The following is an 18,967-nucleotide window of genomic DNA, read 5'->3' on the forward strand; positions in this document are numbered from 1 at the left end:
AAAAGCTATAACAATAATGTTTCTACCAGAAATACATTAAAATATATTCACAGCCTAGGGATAGACCTAGCTTTTTATGCTCTTGTTTTTTCTTTTGACACTCAGCATACATACTGGAGATGTGTTATGTTTTATCTAAGCAATCAGCATAAAGGAAAAACTACTATAAATTCAACAACCCAAAACTTTTGTTCATTAAAAAAGGCAGCATTATAAAAAGCATAGGCAGGCCACAGGCTGGAAGACTGTATTTGCCAAACACGTAACACTGCAGTTTTCTATTTGACTTTCAGCTTTTTAGTTGCACAGACTGAGGAAAGCCCTCACTCAAGTGAAAAGCTAATAAATGTGTATCAGCCAGGGCAATTTTCCTCTTTCAAGGGTGACTCCCTTCAAGTGTCTGCCTGCTTTAGGCCCTGCTCTAGTGGATTCAAATAGTTATTTTAAATTTAAAAGGCAGAAGTTTATAATTGTTATTTGTTAGAGGGCCAATCCAACCAAGTTACTCCACAATTTCTTGAGGTGAATCTTATAAACTCTAAAGTTTAAGAAGCACTGCTAAATTGGGGGGCTGATTTTGTAAAGTCAGTAATTCCTTTCAGACAATAATATTTTAAGATTTTATTTAGTAAATGAATGTATAAGGTGGTCAAAAACAGTATGGAAAAACGCACTAATTCTTATCTTCGAAGGAGATTAATGTTCAAAGATCAAACAGTATTTCTTTAAAATATAATTAATTTGGTATACAGTAAAAAAAAAATAAAGATACTAACATGATCATAATATCCATCCCAGGATCTAAAATTGACCTCTAAATCCTTTGTATAATCCTAGGGATGCCCATATGAAGAATAATTATAGAATTTGGAGGAGAAAGGGTAATATATGACCTCAGCTCCACTTCTTAATCCTAGGTTGTCTCAGGTGAATTTTGTAGTCTCTGTGACCTACCGTAGAGGTCACAATTTTATTGGGCTGAGAAAATACTATGAAAAGCAAATGAAGTAATAGTTGTAGGAGTACTTTGTAGTTAAATAGTGATATAAAATGGTAATTATTATTATTTTCATGGTTGTACCTGGAAATCATTCATTTGCAATCTGTTAAATTTTTAAAATAACTTTATTTAAAAAAATGAAAGCATATGCAAAGCTAATGATACAAGCGAAGGAACCCTGGTTGCTCATCACCCAACTTCAACAACCATTAACTTTCAAGCTTTTTGTTTCATCTATGACCACCCCACTTTTTTTTCTTAGCATAATTTAAAGCAAATATAAGACCTTATATTATTTCACTTGCAGACACTTTCATATCTTGCTCTACTTGTTAAAAATTCTTTTTATCTCTATTTGTTAGTAATTACTTAAAACAAAATTAATGCAAATTATTAATAGTAATTTAAAAATACTATGTAATACTCATTTCATCTTCATTTTTTCTCACTTGTTTCACAAACGTGTTTTTGAAGTTTGATTATTTGAATTAGGATTTATATAAGTTCTACCCACTAGATTTGGTTGATGTGTTTCATAGTTTCATTTAAAGTATAAAAATTACCCCTCCTTCCTTTTCATGCTATTTAGTTTTTAAAGCAACCAGGTAATTTCCTTTATAGTATTTCCTTTATTCTGGATTTCACCACTCATAAATAATGGATCTAAACAACTATCATCAATGGCTGATAACAGTGTTAGGTGAACAGTTCATAGACAACTTCATACTAGATATAAAATGTAGATATCATCTGAACCCAATAGTTATTGTAAACATCCCTAAAGTGGGGCAACAAGACATTATAGTCCTTATGCTAACTGCAAACCTATAAAAAAGTATTATAATACTTGGGAGGCTCCTTAAAATGTTACTTTCCTTAAGATCAAACAAAAATTATGAGAAGATAATTTTCATTCACTTTATAGATTTAATAAAAATGTTGTAGAATGTTGTAGTCACTAAGGAATCCAACCAAGGCCAGGGCAATACAACAAAAGAAGTACTAAGAGGGAAGTTTATAGCAATAAATGCTTATACCAAAAATGTAGAAAGAGCTCAGGTAAACAATGGTGTACCTCAAGAAATCAGAAAACCAAGAGCAAACCAAACCAAAATTAGTAGAAGGAAATAATAAAAATCAGAGCAGAAATAAACAAAATTGAAACAAATACAGAAGATTGACCAAATGAAAAACTGTTTTTTTTGAAAAGATAAAAAAGAATCAACAAGCCTTTGACTAGACTGAGAAAAGAGAGAAGATCCAAATATAAGACATCACAAATAAAAAGACATAGCAACTGAGATCACAGAAATGCAGGGAATCATTAGAGACTATTATAAACAACTATATGCCAACAGCTGGAAAGCCTAGAAGAGATGGACAAAATTTTGGACACATATAACCTACCAAGACTGAACCATGAAGAAATATAAAACCTCAATAAATCAGTAACAATGAGTTCAAAGTTGTAATAAAACATCTCCCGTCAAAGAAAGCCTGGCACTGAATGGCTTTACTACTGAATTCTATCAAACATTTAATGAAGAACTGATATCAATTCTACTCAAAATTTTCAAGGATATGAAGAGGAGGGAACATTTCTAAGCTCCTTCTACAAGACCAACATTAGCCTGATACCAAAATCAGACAAGAACAGAAAGAAAAAAGGAAAACCATAGGTCAATATAACTGATGAACATAGATTTTAAAATTCTCAACAAAAATACTAGCAAAATGAACTCAACAACATCTTAAAAAGGTTATTCACCATCATCAGGAAAGACTCATCACAGGGATGCAAGGATGGTTCAATATTTACAAATCAATAAATGCAATACATCACATTAACAGAACCAAAATAAAAAAATATATGATTATTTCAATTGATGCAGAAAAAGCATTCAGTAAAATTCAACATCCCTGAATGATGAGAACACATGGTCACAGGGAGGGGAATGAGGGGAAGGAACTCAGAGGACGGGTCGAAAGGTGCAGAAAACCACCATGGCACATGCATACTTATGTAACAAACCTGCACTTTCTGTACATGTATCCTAGAACTTAAAGTAAAATAATTAAAATTCAACATCATTTTGTGATTAAAAAAAACCTTCATCAGAATAGGTATAGAGAGAACATACTTCAATATAATAAGGTCATATATGAGAAACCGACAGCTAACATTGCACTGACTGAGAAAAAAAATGGAAGGCCTTTTCTTTTATATCTAGAACAAGACAAGCATGCCAATTTTTCACCACTTCTGCTCAATATAGTACTGGAAGTCCTAGCCACAGCAATTAGGCAAGAGAAATAAATGAAAGGCACCTAAATTGGAAAGGAAGAAATCAAATTAACCTTGACGGAAGATGACATGATCTTATAAAAATCTGAAGACTCCACACAAAAACTGTTAGACCAGATAAATTCAGCAAAGTTTCAGGATACTAACATCAACATACAAAAATTTGTAGCCTTTCTATTTGCCAACAGAAATCTTCTTTAAAAGAAACCAAGTAAGCAATACCATTTAAAGAATATGAAATATCTAGAAATCTGTTTTACCAAGGAAGTGAGATTTGTATAAGGAAAACTATAAAACACTGGTGAAAAGAAGTTGAAGAGAACACAAACAAATAGAAAGTATTTCATGCTTATGGCTTGGAAGAATTACTGTTGTGAAAATGACAATACTACCCAAAGCAATCTATGGATTTGATGTAACCCTTATCAAAATACCAATGACATTCTTCACAGAAATAGGAAAAACAATCCTGAAATTTATATGGAACCACAAAAGACCCCAAATAACCAAAGAAATCTGGAGGAAAAAGAACAAAGCTGGTGACACCATACTCCCTGACTTCCAAATTTACTACAAACCTATGGTAACCAAACCTATGTGGTACTAGTGTAAAAACAACATATAGACCAATGAAGAAGAATAGAGAACTCAGACATAAATTCACACATGTACAGCAAACTCATCTTTGGCAAAATGTCAAGAACATATGATGGAAAAAAGGACAGCCTCTTCAATAAATGGTGCTGAGAAAACTAGCTTATGCAGAAGAAGGGCACAAGATCTGATCTCTATCTCTTACCATACACAAAAATCAAATCAAAATGGATTAAAGCCTTACATCTAAGAGCTTAAAATATGAACCTACTAGGAAAAAACTGNCTATGTGGTACTAGTGTAAAAACAACATATAGACCAATGAAGAAGAATAGAGAACTCAGACATAAATTCACACATGTACAGCAAACTCATCTTTGACAAAAGAGTCAAGAACAATGATGGAAAAAGAAACTATCTCCTCAATAAATTGTGCTGGAAAAACTAGATATTCTTATGCAGAAGAAGGGCACAAGATCTCTATCTCTTACCATACACAAAAATCAAATCAAAATGGATTAAAGCCTTACATCTAAGAGCTTAAAATATGAACCTACTAGGAAAAAACTGGAGAAATTATCCAGGACATTGGTCTGGGCAAAGATTTTGTGTGTATAAGACCTCAAAAGCACAGGCAACCAAATTAAAAATGAACAAGTTGGATAACACTGAGCCAAAAGCTTCTGGTGTTCTGCTATCTTCACAGCAACAAAATAATCAATGAAGTGAAGAGACAACCCATATAATAGGAGAAAATATTTTCAAACTGCCCACCTGACAAGGAATTAATAACCAGAATATAGAAGGAGCTCAAGCAACTTGACAGCAAAAAAAAAAGATTAAAAATAGGCAAAATAATACATTTCTCAAAAGAAGACATACAAATAGCAAACAGATATATGAAAAATGTTCAACATCACTAATCATCAGGGAATTGCAAATCAAAAGTACAATGAGATGTCATGTCACCCCAGTCAAAATGACTTTTATAAAAATAAAAGGCATAGCAGATGCTGGCCAGGATGTAGAAAAAGAGGAACCCTTGGGCACTGTTGATGTGAATGTAAATCAGTACAGTCACTATGGAGAACCATAGGAAGGTTCTTCAAAAAAACTAAAAATGGAACTACCATACGATCCAGCAACTCCACCATTGGATGTATATCTAAAAGAAAGGAAATCAGTATATTAAAAAGACATTTGTCTCTCATGTTTGTTGCAACACTATTCACAATAGCTATAATATGGAATCAACCTAAATGTCCATCAACACATTAATAGATGTAAAAATGTAGTATCTATCTATCTATGTATAGCATATTTTTATGGCCATGCTATTCCACTATGGAATATCATTCAGCCATAAAAAGAGAATAAAATCCTGTCTTTGCAGCAACATGGATGGAACTGGAAGTCCTTATGAAATAAGCCAAGCACAGAAAGACAAATATCACATGTTCTTACAAAGAGGCTCTCAGGAAGATAAAGAGTAGATTGGTGATTGCTAGAGATTGGAAAGAATAGGGAGGAAAAGGGAATGAAAAGAAATTGATTAATGTGTACAAATATATGGTTTGATAGAAGAAATAAGACATAAAGTTAGATAGATCAGTAGAATGACTATAGTTTACAATAATCTATTGTATATTTCAAAATAGCTAGAAGAGGAGAACTGGAGTGGTTTAGCATAATAAAGAAGAGATAAACATTTGAGGTGATGGATATCCCAAGTACACTGATTTGATCTTTACAAATCCTATGAATATATTACTTTACCCCATGTGCCCTGAAATTCTGTATATCAATTATGCATTTATTTTACAAAATTTTAAAAGAATAAAATTTAAAGACCATATATGTTGACTAAATTAATGAACAAATGCACAATTGGATATGGTTTTAGCCAGATTGTAACTGTAACCTCAGCTTTTTTCCTTCCAAACTATTGTTACATTCACTAAGAATAATTCTCCTAGAGAACAGCTCTATTCATATTGATTCCTTAAGAAAAATAATTATAAAAACCAAATTTGGTCAAAATCTCTGACCTAACATTTAAAGTTATTCACAATTTTATCCAACTGTCTTAAGTTTTACTTACTCTCATTGGGAACACTATTATGACGGAACTCCCACAACCATTACTAAGTTTCTTCACCCTGCCCCACCTATTTTATTTTCCTGTAATTAGTATCCTCTGCTCCTAATCTTTACCGAGGGAAATTTTGCCTATATTCAAGACATAATTTCTAGATGCGTGTTTTAATGGCATTGTCCAATTACATCAGAGACAAATGATTATTTTTACCTCTGAAATTATACTTAATTTTAAAAATAACATTAAAAATGCTTTTATTATATTCTTACTTTACTTTGTTGACTTCTCTGGATTATAGTCTATGTGAGGTTAGGAATTTACCTGATTCATTTTAGTATAAATTATTGGAATAATAGTTGAATGAACAAAAGATAATGAGGATAAAACATTTCTAGCTGGTTGGTCAGCAATATTATACTACAGTATTATTGGGAAGGTTTTCTACCAAGGGCCTTAAAATACGCTATGTTACATCCTCTTGGAAAATCTCTAAGAGCCTCTCCTCTTCTTTCCATTTATTTCTCTCAGCTCTCTACCTAACCTCCTCTTTTTCCCTAGCTTTTATTTTTCTCCCCAACACACACTTCCAGCTTGAACTTGTCTTATGCAAGCTCCCCTTGGGGCTAGGGAAGCCAATGACCCCTATACTCTGCCTGAATTTTAAAAAGTTTAAAACTAGGTAAATCAGAAAACATCCTTTCCTTTCAAGCAGTAATAGTCTAGTCAGAAGTATTTTTTTTTATTGTGGTAAAACACACATAACACGGGATTGACTCTCAACAAATTTTAAGCACATAGTACAATATCGTTAGCTCTATATGCCATGCTGTACTGCACATCTCTCCTCATTTCTGCCTCTCCCTAGGCCTGCCAACCACCATGATACTTTCTACTTCTAAACACTTGACTACTTTAGGTACCTTATGTATGCAGAATCATACAATGTTTATCCACTGTGACTGGCTTATTCCACTTAGCATAATGTTCTCGACGGTCATCCAGGTTGTAGCATATAACAAGATTATTTTTTAAGATTGAATAACATGCCATTGTATGAAGATAGCATATTTTATTTATTCATCTGTTGAGGGACATTTAGGTTGTTGCCCCCTCTTGGCTGTCATAAGTAATGCTGCCACGAACACGGGTGTGCAAATATCCCTTTGAGATCCTGTTTTCAATCCCATTTTTTAAACCACCTTAATGGATCATGAGGGGATGTTTCTTGTGAGAAAATAATGGCTCTAGATAGGAGAATTTAAAAGAATACTATGTCCTGTCAACCCTGACCATTAAAAAATAGAAGACTTGTTAATAATTGACTGCTTTTCTCTTTTCAGTCCTTAGACCTATTAACAACTTGGTAAATGATTTTGCAGTGTTGAGAAATCAGGAAAGTGACATTTTCTAACAAGACCTTGAAGGACACTATAGATTAGCAATTGAAATATGTAGATCAGATGTACATTTGCTTGTTGATGAGAAAATTTTATATTTAACACATCTGCATTAATAAATGAAAATTTTAGTACAATTCACAGCATATCAGGGAAAAATTTAGAAAGCCAGAAATAATTTGAATTTTTTTAGTTATTTAAGAATAACATATCTACATACTTGAGAGTCAAACTAAAAATGGCTTTGCCAAAATGCTAAAAAAAAAAATTTGAGAATTTATCTGATAAATTAATCGTTTAACAAACATTTCTTGTAAAGCTACTGCTTAAATAATATTGCAAAAGCCATTTGATGAGTAATTCTCTGACTCATATACAAACAACAGTAATAAATTTCTTTATGAAGTAAGCACCGTAAATAAGAAATAATTTGTTATAGAAATTAAAAAAAATAAAGTGAATTCCAATGGGGTGAATAGGCTATAAACTTTCAAGTCTCCAGGCCTAGTTGAATGAAAGAATTAGAATGTAATTCTTTGATAAGGTACTTTAATCTGTATCCTAACTTGCAGAGAAAGAAAGAGGAAGTACTACTGCAGGTAGAGTAAGTAGTATACTTTAAGCAACATTAGAAAAAAAAAACTATAATTTATAGTATAAAAACAATTAATTCAGATTAAGTACAAATTATATATGATTAGGATGGGAAGGTAGATTTAAGTCACTTTGTAGAAGTTCTTTACCCATTACTCACTAGGATATGTGGGGGTTAGGGAGGTTTTTAAGCAGTAGAGTAACAGGACAAAATATTGTTTTTAAAAATTGGTCTTAAAGAAATATATAGGCTAGTCTGTAATCCCAGTACTTTGGGACACCAAGGAAGGTGGATCATTTGAGGTCAGGAGTTCAAGGCCAGCCTGATCAACATAGCAAAGTCCTGTCTCTACCAAAAATACAATAAATTAGCCAGGTGTAGTGGCACATATCTTATAATCTCAGCTACAGCTACTCATGGGGCTGAGGTAGGAACATCACTTGGATATGGGAGGTGAAGTTTGCAGTGAGCCTAGAGATCATGTCATAGCACTCCAGCCTGGGCGACAGAGCAAGATTCTGTGAAAGAAAAGAAAAGAAAGAAAGGAGGAAAGGAGGAAAGGAAGGAAGGAAGGAAGAGAGGAAGAGAGAGAGAGACAGGAGGGAGGGAGGTAGGGAGGGAAGGAAGGAAGGAAGGAAGGAAGGAGGGAAGGAGGGAAGGAAGGAAGGAAAAGAAAAAGAGGATAGACCGAAGGTAACATAAGCTCACTGGATAACTGCATAATTTGTAAAAGAGAGAATAAGGGCCTAAAGTTGTGTCAATGTGACAAGAAATGAGGATATTTATGAAAGTATCTAACAGAGGTAGAATTGTTAAGACTTAGTAACCAATAGGATATTGTAATGGAGACAAGAAGAAAAAAAAAAATTAAAAGACTTTATTTTTTCACATCTGATTTTAAGTAGAGAATTTTCCCATTATCAGAAACATTAAAATCAGAAAGAGAGGGTGGACTGAAGAGGAAAGATATCAGATTTATAATACCAACAGCACAGAAGTACACAGCATAGTTAGAAAAACAAATAGAATGCTAGGAAGGTATTAATGATTCAGATCTGAAAATCATTTTTAAAGAATTAATAGTCATATGGTCCACCATATTATCCAGCAATCCCACTGCTGGGTATATACGTAAAAGAAAGGAAATGAGTATATTGAAAAGATATTTTCACTCTCATGTTTACTCCAGTACTATTCACACTAGCCAAGATATGAAATCAGCCTGTGTCCATCAACAGATGGATGGGTAAAGAAAATGTGGTACATACACACAATGGAATGTTATTCAGCTGCAAAAAAATGAAATCCTGTTATTTGTAACAACATGGATGAAACTGGAGGACCTTATGTTAAATGAAATAAGTCAGGGACAGAACAACAAACATAGCATATTCTCACTTATATAGAGAAGCCAAAAAAATGAATTTCATAGAGTTAGTGAATAAAATGCTTGTTAGCAGAGGCTAGAAAAAGCCATAAGATGGGGGAATGGATAAAGAGGGGTTGGTTATTAAATACAATACGGATAGAAGGAATAAGATCTAGTTTTCAGCAGCACAATACAGCAACTATAGTTAACAATAATTTATTGTATATTTTAAAATAAGTAAAAGAGCAGATTTGAAATGTTCCCAGCATAAAGTGATGATAAATGTTTGAGTGGTAGGTACCTCAACTACTCATTTTGATTGTTACACATTATATACTTGTATCAAAATATCACATTACCTTACAAATATGTAGAGCTATTATATACCCATAAAATTTTTTTAAAAGAAGTAATAGTCAATTCTTTAGAAGTTAATGGAAGACTAAAGGAAATGGGAGACTCTGTGAAAGGGGGACAAATAAGTGCTTAAGAATGTTTTTGTTTAGGGAGAAAATGGAGCCAGTTCTATACAGAGGAAGAGGAGTTAGAGTGGAGAGAAGCCTCGGATTGTTTGTGTCACAAAACCCAGCGTGAACATGGTTATAAGATGGTAAAAAAAAAACTGGGAGAAATAAGGACAGAATTTTCACTATAAGTATCAAAATAATGATTATGGTGGTGAATAGAGAGAGTGGGAAAATTGCCACTGAAATAAATGGGAACATAAGTTATGTAATAGCATTATGAAAGTTCTTAAAGCTAGTGTTTTAGGACAGGCTAGACATAGCACAGTGTCAGTAAATTTAAGTAGAGAAGGAGGGACTACATATTTTGAAAAGAAAAAATGTAAAATGGCTATATCAGGACAGAGAAAAAAGCATAGGAAATGTATTATAAAAAGGGGGTCGAGGCAATATCCTTGAGAGGAGTTACTCTGATACAAGATAAAATTAGATGGAGAGAAACTGAGTGAGTTCATTGTGCAGGCTCTTGACCTTAACAGTAAGGAGAAAGTTACATGGTGTGCAGTGATGTTGAGAGGCTAAGACAATTGAAGAGGTTCTGTGTAGCCATGCTGAAGGTGGGTGTAAGAGCTCAGGTGAGGTGAGTGAAAGAATGTCTGGGCACAGGGGAAGTTAAGTGACAAGAGAGTGGACCCCAAATAGATATAATCTTGTAATGATGTTTGATATACCTGACTGGCAAAGATATGGATTCCATCAAGTTTAAAAAAATTTTGCAGGAGATACTAGAACCACATTGAGGAACATGCTAAGTTATTAAACAGCTCAGTAGTTTGCCATGAAAATACACTTTGCTTTTGTTCTTTGCTATACATATTTCCTTTGGAGAGTTTGTTATAAACGAATATCTTGCTTAAGAATGAGAAAAATTAGGAACATCACAGTTCCTCTAAGAAGTTGTTACTGAAAACGAACCTGTGCAACTTTGCTCAATCAATGTTTTTCAGATTTTTTTTGACAGCAAACTTAGAAATATGTTGATGTGTTATGACACTTGAGTGCTTACATATGATTTCAAACCTAAAGGTTTTTTTATTTTTCTTTAAGAGTATTTGTATCTTGGGTTCATGAAGATAATCCATTTTTAATATAGATAACATTCTGAAAATTTATTTAAATATTATTATTATTTATTATACTTTATATTCTGGGATACATGTGCAGAAGGTGGAGGTTTGTTCTATAAGTATACACGTGCCATGGTGGTTTGCTGCACCCATCAACCCGTCATCTACATTAGTTATTTCTGCTAAAGCTATCCCTCCCCTAACCTCCCACCCCCCAACAGGCCCCATTGTGTGATGTTCTCTTCCCTGTATTCATGTGTTCTCATTGCTCAGCTCTCACTTATGAGTGAGAACATGCAGTGTGTGGTTTCCTGTTCCTGTGTTGGTTTGCTGAGAATGATGGTTTCCAGCTTCATCCATGTCCCTGCAAAGGACATGAACTCATCCTTTTTATGGGTGCATAGTATTCCATGGTGTATATATGCCACATCTTCTTTATCCAGTCTATCGCTGAGGGCCTTTTGGTTGGTTTCAAGTCTTTTCTATTGTGAACAGTGCTGCAATAAACATACATGTGCATGTGTCTTTATAGTAGAATGATGTATAATCCTTTGGGTATATACCCAGTAATGGGATTGCTGGGTCAAATGGTGTTTCTGGTACTAGATCCTTGAGGATCTGTCTTCCACAATGGTTGAACTAATTTACACTTCTACCAACAGTGTGAAAGCATTCCTATTTCTCCACATCCTCTCCAGCATCTGTTGTTTCCTGACTTTTTAATGATAGCCATTCTAATTGTTGATTATTAAATCATCTCATTAGAATGAATAGATTATTTATTGTAATGAGATGTTGTAATTATTCATTCTAATGAGAAGGTGTCTCATTGTGGTTTTGATTTGCGTTTCTTTAATGACTAATGATGATGAGCTTCTTTTTACATGTTTGTTGGCTGCATAAATGTCTTCTTTTGAGAAGACACACAGAAGTGTCTGTTCATATCCTTTAAGAAGTGTCTGTTCATATCCTTTGCCCACTTTTGATGAGGTTGTTTGTTTTTTCTTGTAAATTTGTTTAAGTTCTTTGTAGATTCTGGATATTAGCCCAAGGTCAAATGGATAGATTGTAAAAAAAATTTTGTCCCATTCTGTAGGTTGCCTGTTTACTCTGATGATAGTTTCTTTTGCTGTGCAGAAGCTCTTTAGTTTAATTAGATCCCATTTGTCAGTTTTGGCTTTTGTTTCCATTGCTCTTAGTGTTTTAGTCATGAAGTCGTTGCCCATGCCTATGTACTGAATGCCACTGCCTAGGTTTTCGTCTAGGGTTTTTATGGTTTTAGGTCTTATGTTTAAGTATTTAATCCATCTGGAATTAATTTTTGTATAAGATGTAAAGAAGAGGTGCAAGTTTCAGTTTTCTGCATATGGGTAGCCAGCTTTCTCAACACCACTTATTAAATAGGGAATCCTTTCTACGTTGCTTGTTTTTGTCAGGTTTGTCAAAGATCATATGATTGTAGTTGTGTGGTGTTATTTCTGAGGCCTCTGTTCTGTTCCATTGGTCTATATATCTGTTTTGGTACCAGTACCATGCTGTTTTCGTTACTGTAGCCTTGTAGTATAGTTTGAAGTTGGTTAGTGTGATGCCTCCAGCTTTGTTCTTTTTGCTTAGGATTGTGTTGGCTATGTGGGCTCCTTTTTGGTTCCATATGAAGTTTAAAATAGATTTTTTCTAATTATGTGAAGAAAGTCAATGGTAGCTTGATGGGGATAGCACTGAATATATAAATTACTTTGAGCAGTGTAGTCATTTTCATATTGATTCTTCTATCCATGAGCATGGAATGTTTTTCCATTCTTTTGTGTCCTCTCTTATTTCCTTGAGCAGTGGTTTGTAATTCTCCTTGAAGAGGTCCTTCACATCCCTTGTAAGTTGTATCCCTAGGTATTTTATTCTCTTTGTAGCAATTGTGAATGGGAGTTTACTCACGATTTGGCTGTCTATTTTCTACTATTGGTGCATAGGACTGCTTAACTATTTTTTTTACAAGTGTTTCTAGAAGACCCAAAAACACTGCCTTAAAATAAAAAGGATTGTGGAGCTGAAGAAAAGAAACAGCAGACGCAAGAAAGTTATCTGCTTTCTCTCTATTTACCTTAAAACAGGACATCAATTTATAAAGATAAAATGTATCTTAGTCCCACTTTTACCAGGGAGAAAAACAGTTAACCAGTGGGGATGATTTAGGACCTTTACTGGCCTGGAGATGGTACCAGAGGAGTTTATATTAACAAGTTTTACTAACTAGCCTTTATCTGTCATTATTTGACTTCCCCCATGATGCTGCCCTACAGAGGTTCAAAGTTCTGTTCCTTTGTATTGTCACTTCTCTAAAAATTTACTCTTCTTTATGGAGGATGCTGTATAAGCTGGATTTTCAAGCTACCTCTTTCAGAACTATTCATTCCCTGGGTGTCTCCCATGTATGTATGAAATACACATATTCATAAAACTTGTTTGTTTTTATTATTCTTATTATTCTGTTTTTTGTTAGAGAAGGTGTTCCAGCTAAGAACATATGGGGGTTATTCTTCCTTTACACTCTTATTCTTCTATATTTGTACATCTCAGAATCTTTGTTCATTGTTGTGGAGTTGATTCTTTTCTTTCAGGTATGTCTTCCAAGTTTATTACTGAACAGTAACAAAGCTTTTCTTTCAACTGATACTTCTGTCCTTAAGAAATTGAAGACAAAAGTTTAAGTTAGATAAAGGAAGCTTTGCTGTTATAATAAGTATGGCACCATGATGGGGAACTCAGGGTTTCTTCCTAAGTAAAAGTATGGATGAGCCCGTAAAATACCAAAGAAAAAGCTGCAAAACACTGAGAGGGCAGGCTAATTGCCAAAAATAATGCAGGTGAGTGTTTTTATGCTAACCAAAAATGGTACTTCCCAAACTCTTCCACACCTTAAGAACATCTGTGGAGCTTTTTACATATCCCAATGCCCAGTCCATCCAATACCAATTAAATCAGAACATCTGGGGTAGAAGGGAGGTGTTAGCATCTTTTTAAAGTATACTAGGTGATTCCAAAGTGCAGCAAAATTTGGGAACTGCTCTTCTGCAATAAGATTCTTAAAAAATACGGACTAAATCCTATTATTTTGACTAAACTCCATATATTAATAGATTCTATTTAAGCTAGCTCTTTAGTTTTCCTTATCCAGGCTAAGGAAAATGTTTGAGACTGAAGACTTATGATCAGGCTCATTGCAGTGAGGTGGCTTCAAGGAATCCTGACTGTTGCTTTTGCTTTCCCTTCCTTATTTGCATAGCCTTAAGCTACTTCTTTGAACTGATTGTCCTAAATAAGAATGTTTTTGCATGATTCTCTCCCTGCTCAAATTGTCTGATTTGGTTCTGCCTTTTGTGATCCTTGCAAAAGTGACTTAAAGTCCAGGGACATGCTTGCTGAGTGACCCTCCACTCAGCGTCATTCAATTAGGTAAAGGTTACCAACAGCGACTACTTCTATCCTTTGCAATTTTCTCACAGTAGCTACCTCATAGTGCTTCATTTACATGAAATTATTTTGTTTACTAACCTCTGGCACAGGTCCCTAAGTCTTTATGCACACTTTAAGTGTCCTAAATAGACAAAACAACTGTTTCCTTGAGGTGGCATTAGATAACATAATGGTAAACTCTTCAAGAGTGTTTCTTGTTGAAAAAGTTTCTGCTCGTTTGCACTTTCAACTTTTTATTGGATTTCAAACCATCATGCATTTATATATATATATATATATATATATATATATATATATCTCAATTTCTAAGTGCTATGAAGTATTTTATTTATATATGTTGATTTCTAAGTACTATGAAGTCTTTTATTTCTATATATAGATTTCTAAGTACTATGAAGTATTTTATTTCTATATATCAATTTCTAGGTACTGTGAAGTATTTCTGTGATGTTTCCTGTCTCAGTTATATGCCAATTTTGAAATAAAATATTAACTCAAAATTTGATAATTTGATATTATCCAAATGTTTATTTATGCTTACCTGTATATTGAAAATGTCCAGTAGTTTTTAATTTATATATATATATAGCCTATTTAATAGCAACATTCTAAATGTATTCCCATCTTAGTTATAATTAGTTCATCTAAAAGGTTGTATTAGAATAACTTTTTGGACTATCATTCATATACCTGACTATTTAAAGGAAGGATGTACAACAATATCCAGAGACATAAAGTGAAGAAGGTATGAAGTAGACAGAAGAAGGAAGAGAGCCATACTCAAAAATGCTGGCCTGGAAAAGCAAAAAGCAACTAACAAAGGAAGAGAATTATTCAGTTTTCAGAACTTGAAAAAGAAATACACAAAATCCTCTGAATTTTGTAGTAGTGAAATTAAAAGAGAAGTGGCATAAAATCATAATAATCTCATTAGATATTAAAAGTAAGCATGCCAACTCACTACAAGGGCCAACATTTTTGCTGATTATGATGTCTAAGAGATACGCTGAGTCTAATGTCTAAGAGAGATGTCATCATATGAAGTATGCTTAATCATATTGTTACACATGTAGGAAAATCATTCATACAGCCATATTCATATAGCCATTCCTTATACTGACCATAATGAAGATCAGTAATAAAGGATTAAATCACAATTGTTCCATGACATTTAGAATGCCCTGTAAAGCAACCTGTATAGCTGTCTAGTATTTTTACATTATGCTGGGCTAAAACTCAGGACTCCATTCTAAAGAGAAACATTTCAACATGACTCATAGGCCATTCTTTTATACTAGATGATTTCAGACTATTTCTCTCATTTTTTTTTCAATGTAGAGATTTTGTTGGTTTGTTTTCTTTTGCTGTGAATAGTCATAACCATATTTGTAGCTATTAGAGAATTCACACACATAAATGAATCTTGTATATAGTACAGTAGCCATAATTTATTCACCAAGATAAGATGGATATAATATGTAACAATAAAAATAACAGTTGGGTTAATACATACTTCTTTATTTTTTCAGTTAGCAAAAAATGCAATAAGCAACTAAGGAAGGAAGAGAATTATTCAATTTTCAGAATTTGAAAAATAAATACACTTAGTCAAATGTGGTTTTGTATGGACGCATGTGTTAAAATCTTCTCCTTCCTGTGCTGACTTACCATAACTTGTTTATTGTTTAGAGCCTATAATTGAGGGTAATCATGGTGTTTATCATTAGACTGACACTTTGTGGACAAAAAGGGGCTTCTATTAATTATGAGTCCAGGAAAAGAAATATAACTTGGAATTGTCCTGGAAAAAATGAATGCAGATTATGGACACAGAAAAATTAATTTTCTTTCAATCGATCAGCTATTTAAAGAAAGCTTTTTGGTGTCTACAGCTTCTTTCTGAAGTGTTTAATTTACAGATGGTTTAATTAGAGCTCTGTTGCAAAATTTGGGCCAAAAAGAATGTTCACATTCTCAGCTTTATATTCCAGAATGCCCTTTCTTGGATTATTTTCGTCCTTCAATTCACAGTGGAATTATCATCTTCTTACATAAGTCTCTTCTTCTCAGTCTAAAGTAATCCTACAATTTGAGCTCCAAAATAAATAAGGAGAGCACTCCTCTTTTCAAGAATGTAAACACATAAATGTAGAAGGAATGGCATAGTTAGAAAAGTGCCATTCTAAAATCATCATAGTAATAATTAATTTAGGTAATAATCATCAAAGGAAGCCAAAATCATTTTATGAGCGTTGATTAGTAGCAAAATATTTACATACTCTCACAGATTCTCTGCACAGAATAGTTAGTAATTACACGTGGAAAAAATTACTGCAGTTAAACAAAATCTGGGCAATATCCCTTTAAACAAGTGATCAAAGTTAATATCATCAAAAATGGGGAAAATTATTATTAGGTGATTTGTGATTTGATGCACTGAGGACAAAATATTACTTATGTAATATTTACTTTAAAATATGTAATTCAAATCGAATCACTACTAAAGAAACCCATAAGCAAACCCAGATTGAAGAAAATCTGTTCAAAAATATCAATGCCACAAAAGACAAAGGAAGTCTAAGGAACTGTTCAAGATTAAAGGATACTAAAGATACAACTAAATTCAATGCATAATCCTAAAGAAAAAAAACGTTCTATAAAGGACATTATTAAAACAGTTAGCATATGAACTCTGTCATATTATAACATTATATCAAAGGTAAAATTCCTGAATTTTGAAATTACAGTGTGATTAAGAGAATATCTTTTTTTTCTTAGGGGATGCATGCTGAAGTATTTAATGATGAAAGATTATGATCTCTTACTTTCAATGGTTTGAAAACCTACTCCCAATATTTCATAAACACTAACAAAAACAATACATTAGTCTCCTCAGGCAGTCTTAACAAAATACCGTAGGCTAGGTGGCTTAAGAAATAGAAATTTAGATCTGGAGGCTGGAAATCTGAGGGAAAGATGGTATCATGGTCAGGATCCAGTGAAGCCTTGCTTCTTGGAGTGCAGACAGCCACGTTCTCATTATGTCCTCATATGGTAGAGGTAGAACTTTGGTATTTCTTTCTCTTTTTATAAAGATACTAATCTCATCATGAGGGCCTCACCTGCATGACTTGGTGTGTTTTGTTTTGTTTTTGTTTGTTTGTTTTTAAGAAGGTAATTTAATCATAAAAGCCGGCCCAGTGTTTGGAAGTCTAGCAGATCTATCATGCAAAAACAGCCTCTAGTCTAAACTTTGAATGAATTTTTCAACTTCAGGTGTTTTGAGGAGTTGGTGCTATATTTAACTCTAACTGTCAATGATTACTTTGCCATGGTTGGATTAATAAAACACTGGGAACCATGCCATTCTATAGGGTTGGGCCTAAAGAGTAAATGCTTGTGGGAAGCCCAGATAGCTAAAGTGGGATGTCAAAGGTAAACAAGACAAATGTACTTTACATATTATACTGAAGTACAGCATTAGACTTCTGGAAATTACCTTCAAGAGGCCCTATGTCTAAATATCATCACACTGGGGGTTACGGGGAGGGGCATAATTAAGTTAGTATCAAATAACTGTCATACATGTGCTAACCCAATGCAAAGACACTAAGAACCTTGAAAAAAGGTTAGATGAAATGTTAACTAGAATAAACAGCTTAGAGAAGAATATAAATGACCTGATGGAGCTGAAAAACATAGCACAAGAACTTCGCGAAGCATACACAAGTTTCAATAGCCGAATCAACCAAGCAGAAGAAAGGATATCAGAGATTGAAGATCAACTCAATGAAATAAAATGAGAAGGCAAGATTAGAGAAAAAAGAGTGAAAAAAAATGAACAAGGCGTACAAGAAATACAGGATTATGTGAAAAGACCTAATCTATGTTTGATAGATGTACCTGAATGTGTTGGAGAGAATGAATCCAAGCTGGAAAACATTCTTCAGGATATTATCCAGGAGAACATCCCCACCTAGCAAGGCAGGCCAACATTCAAGTCCATGAAATACGGAGACCACCGCAAAGATATTCCTCAAGAAGAGCAACCCCAAGGCACATAATCATCAGATTCACCAGGGTTGAAATGAAGGAAAAAATGCTAATGGCAGCCAGAGAGAAAGGTTGGGTTACTTACAAAGGGAAGCCCATCAGACTTACAGCAGATCTCTCGGCAGAAACCCTACAAGCCAGAAGAGAGTGGAGGGAAATATTCAACATCCTTAAAGAAAACAACTTTCAAACTAGAATTGCATATCCAGCTTTGGCTGGATAAGCTTCATAAGCAAAGGAGAAATAAAATCCTTTAGGAACAAACAATTGCTGAGAGATTTCATCACCACCAGGCCTGCCTTTCAAGAGCTCCTGAAAAAAGCACTACACAAGGAATGGAACAACCAGGACCAGCCACTCCAAAAATGTACCAAATGATAAAAACCATCGACACAATGAAGAAAATACATCAACTAATGGGCAAAACATCCAACTAGCATCAAAATGGCAGGATCAAATTCACACAGAGCAATATTAACCCTAAATGTAAATGG

The 18,967-nt window shown here is 33.8% G+C and overlaps 1 long non-coding RNA gene across 3 annotated transcripts in view; it reads left to right on the top strand.

Annotated features, from left to right (window-relative positions):
• The window catches only part of LOC108288679, a 275,217-nt gene that overhangs the window by 181,841 nt on the left and 74,409 nt on the right, over nucleotides 1–18,967 (top strand). The window contains exon 5 of one of the 3 annotated variants that reach the window (XR_005196734.1): nucleotides 7,338–7,401. The exons of the other annotated variants lie outside the window; for them this stretch is intronic. This is a non-coding gene — a long non-coding RNA (uncharacterized LOC108288679). Of the gene's footprint in view, nucleotides 1–7,337; nucleotides 7,402–18,967 lie in introns of those variants that run through there. 3 annotated transcript variants of the gene reach the window in all.

This window comes from Cebus imitator, unplaced genomic scaffold (assembly GCF_001604975.1).
Source record: "Cebus imitator isolate Cc_AM_T3 unplaced genomic scaffold, Cebus_imitator-1.0 Scaffold381, whole genome shotgun sequence".
Lineage (NCBI taxonomy): Eukaryota > Metazoa > Chordata > Mammalia > Primates > Cebidae > Cebus > Cebus imitator.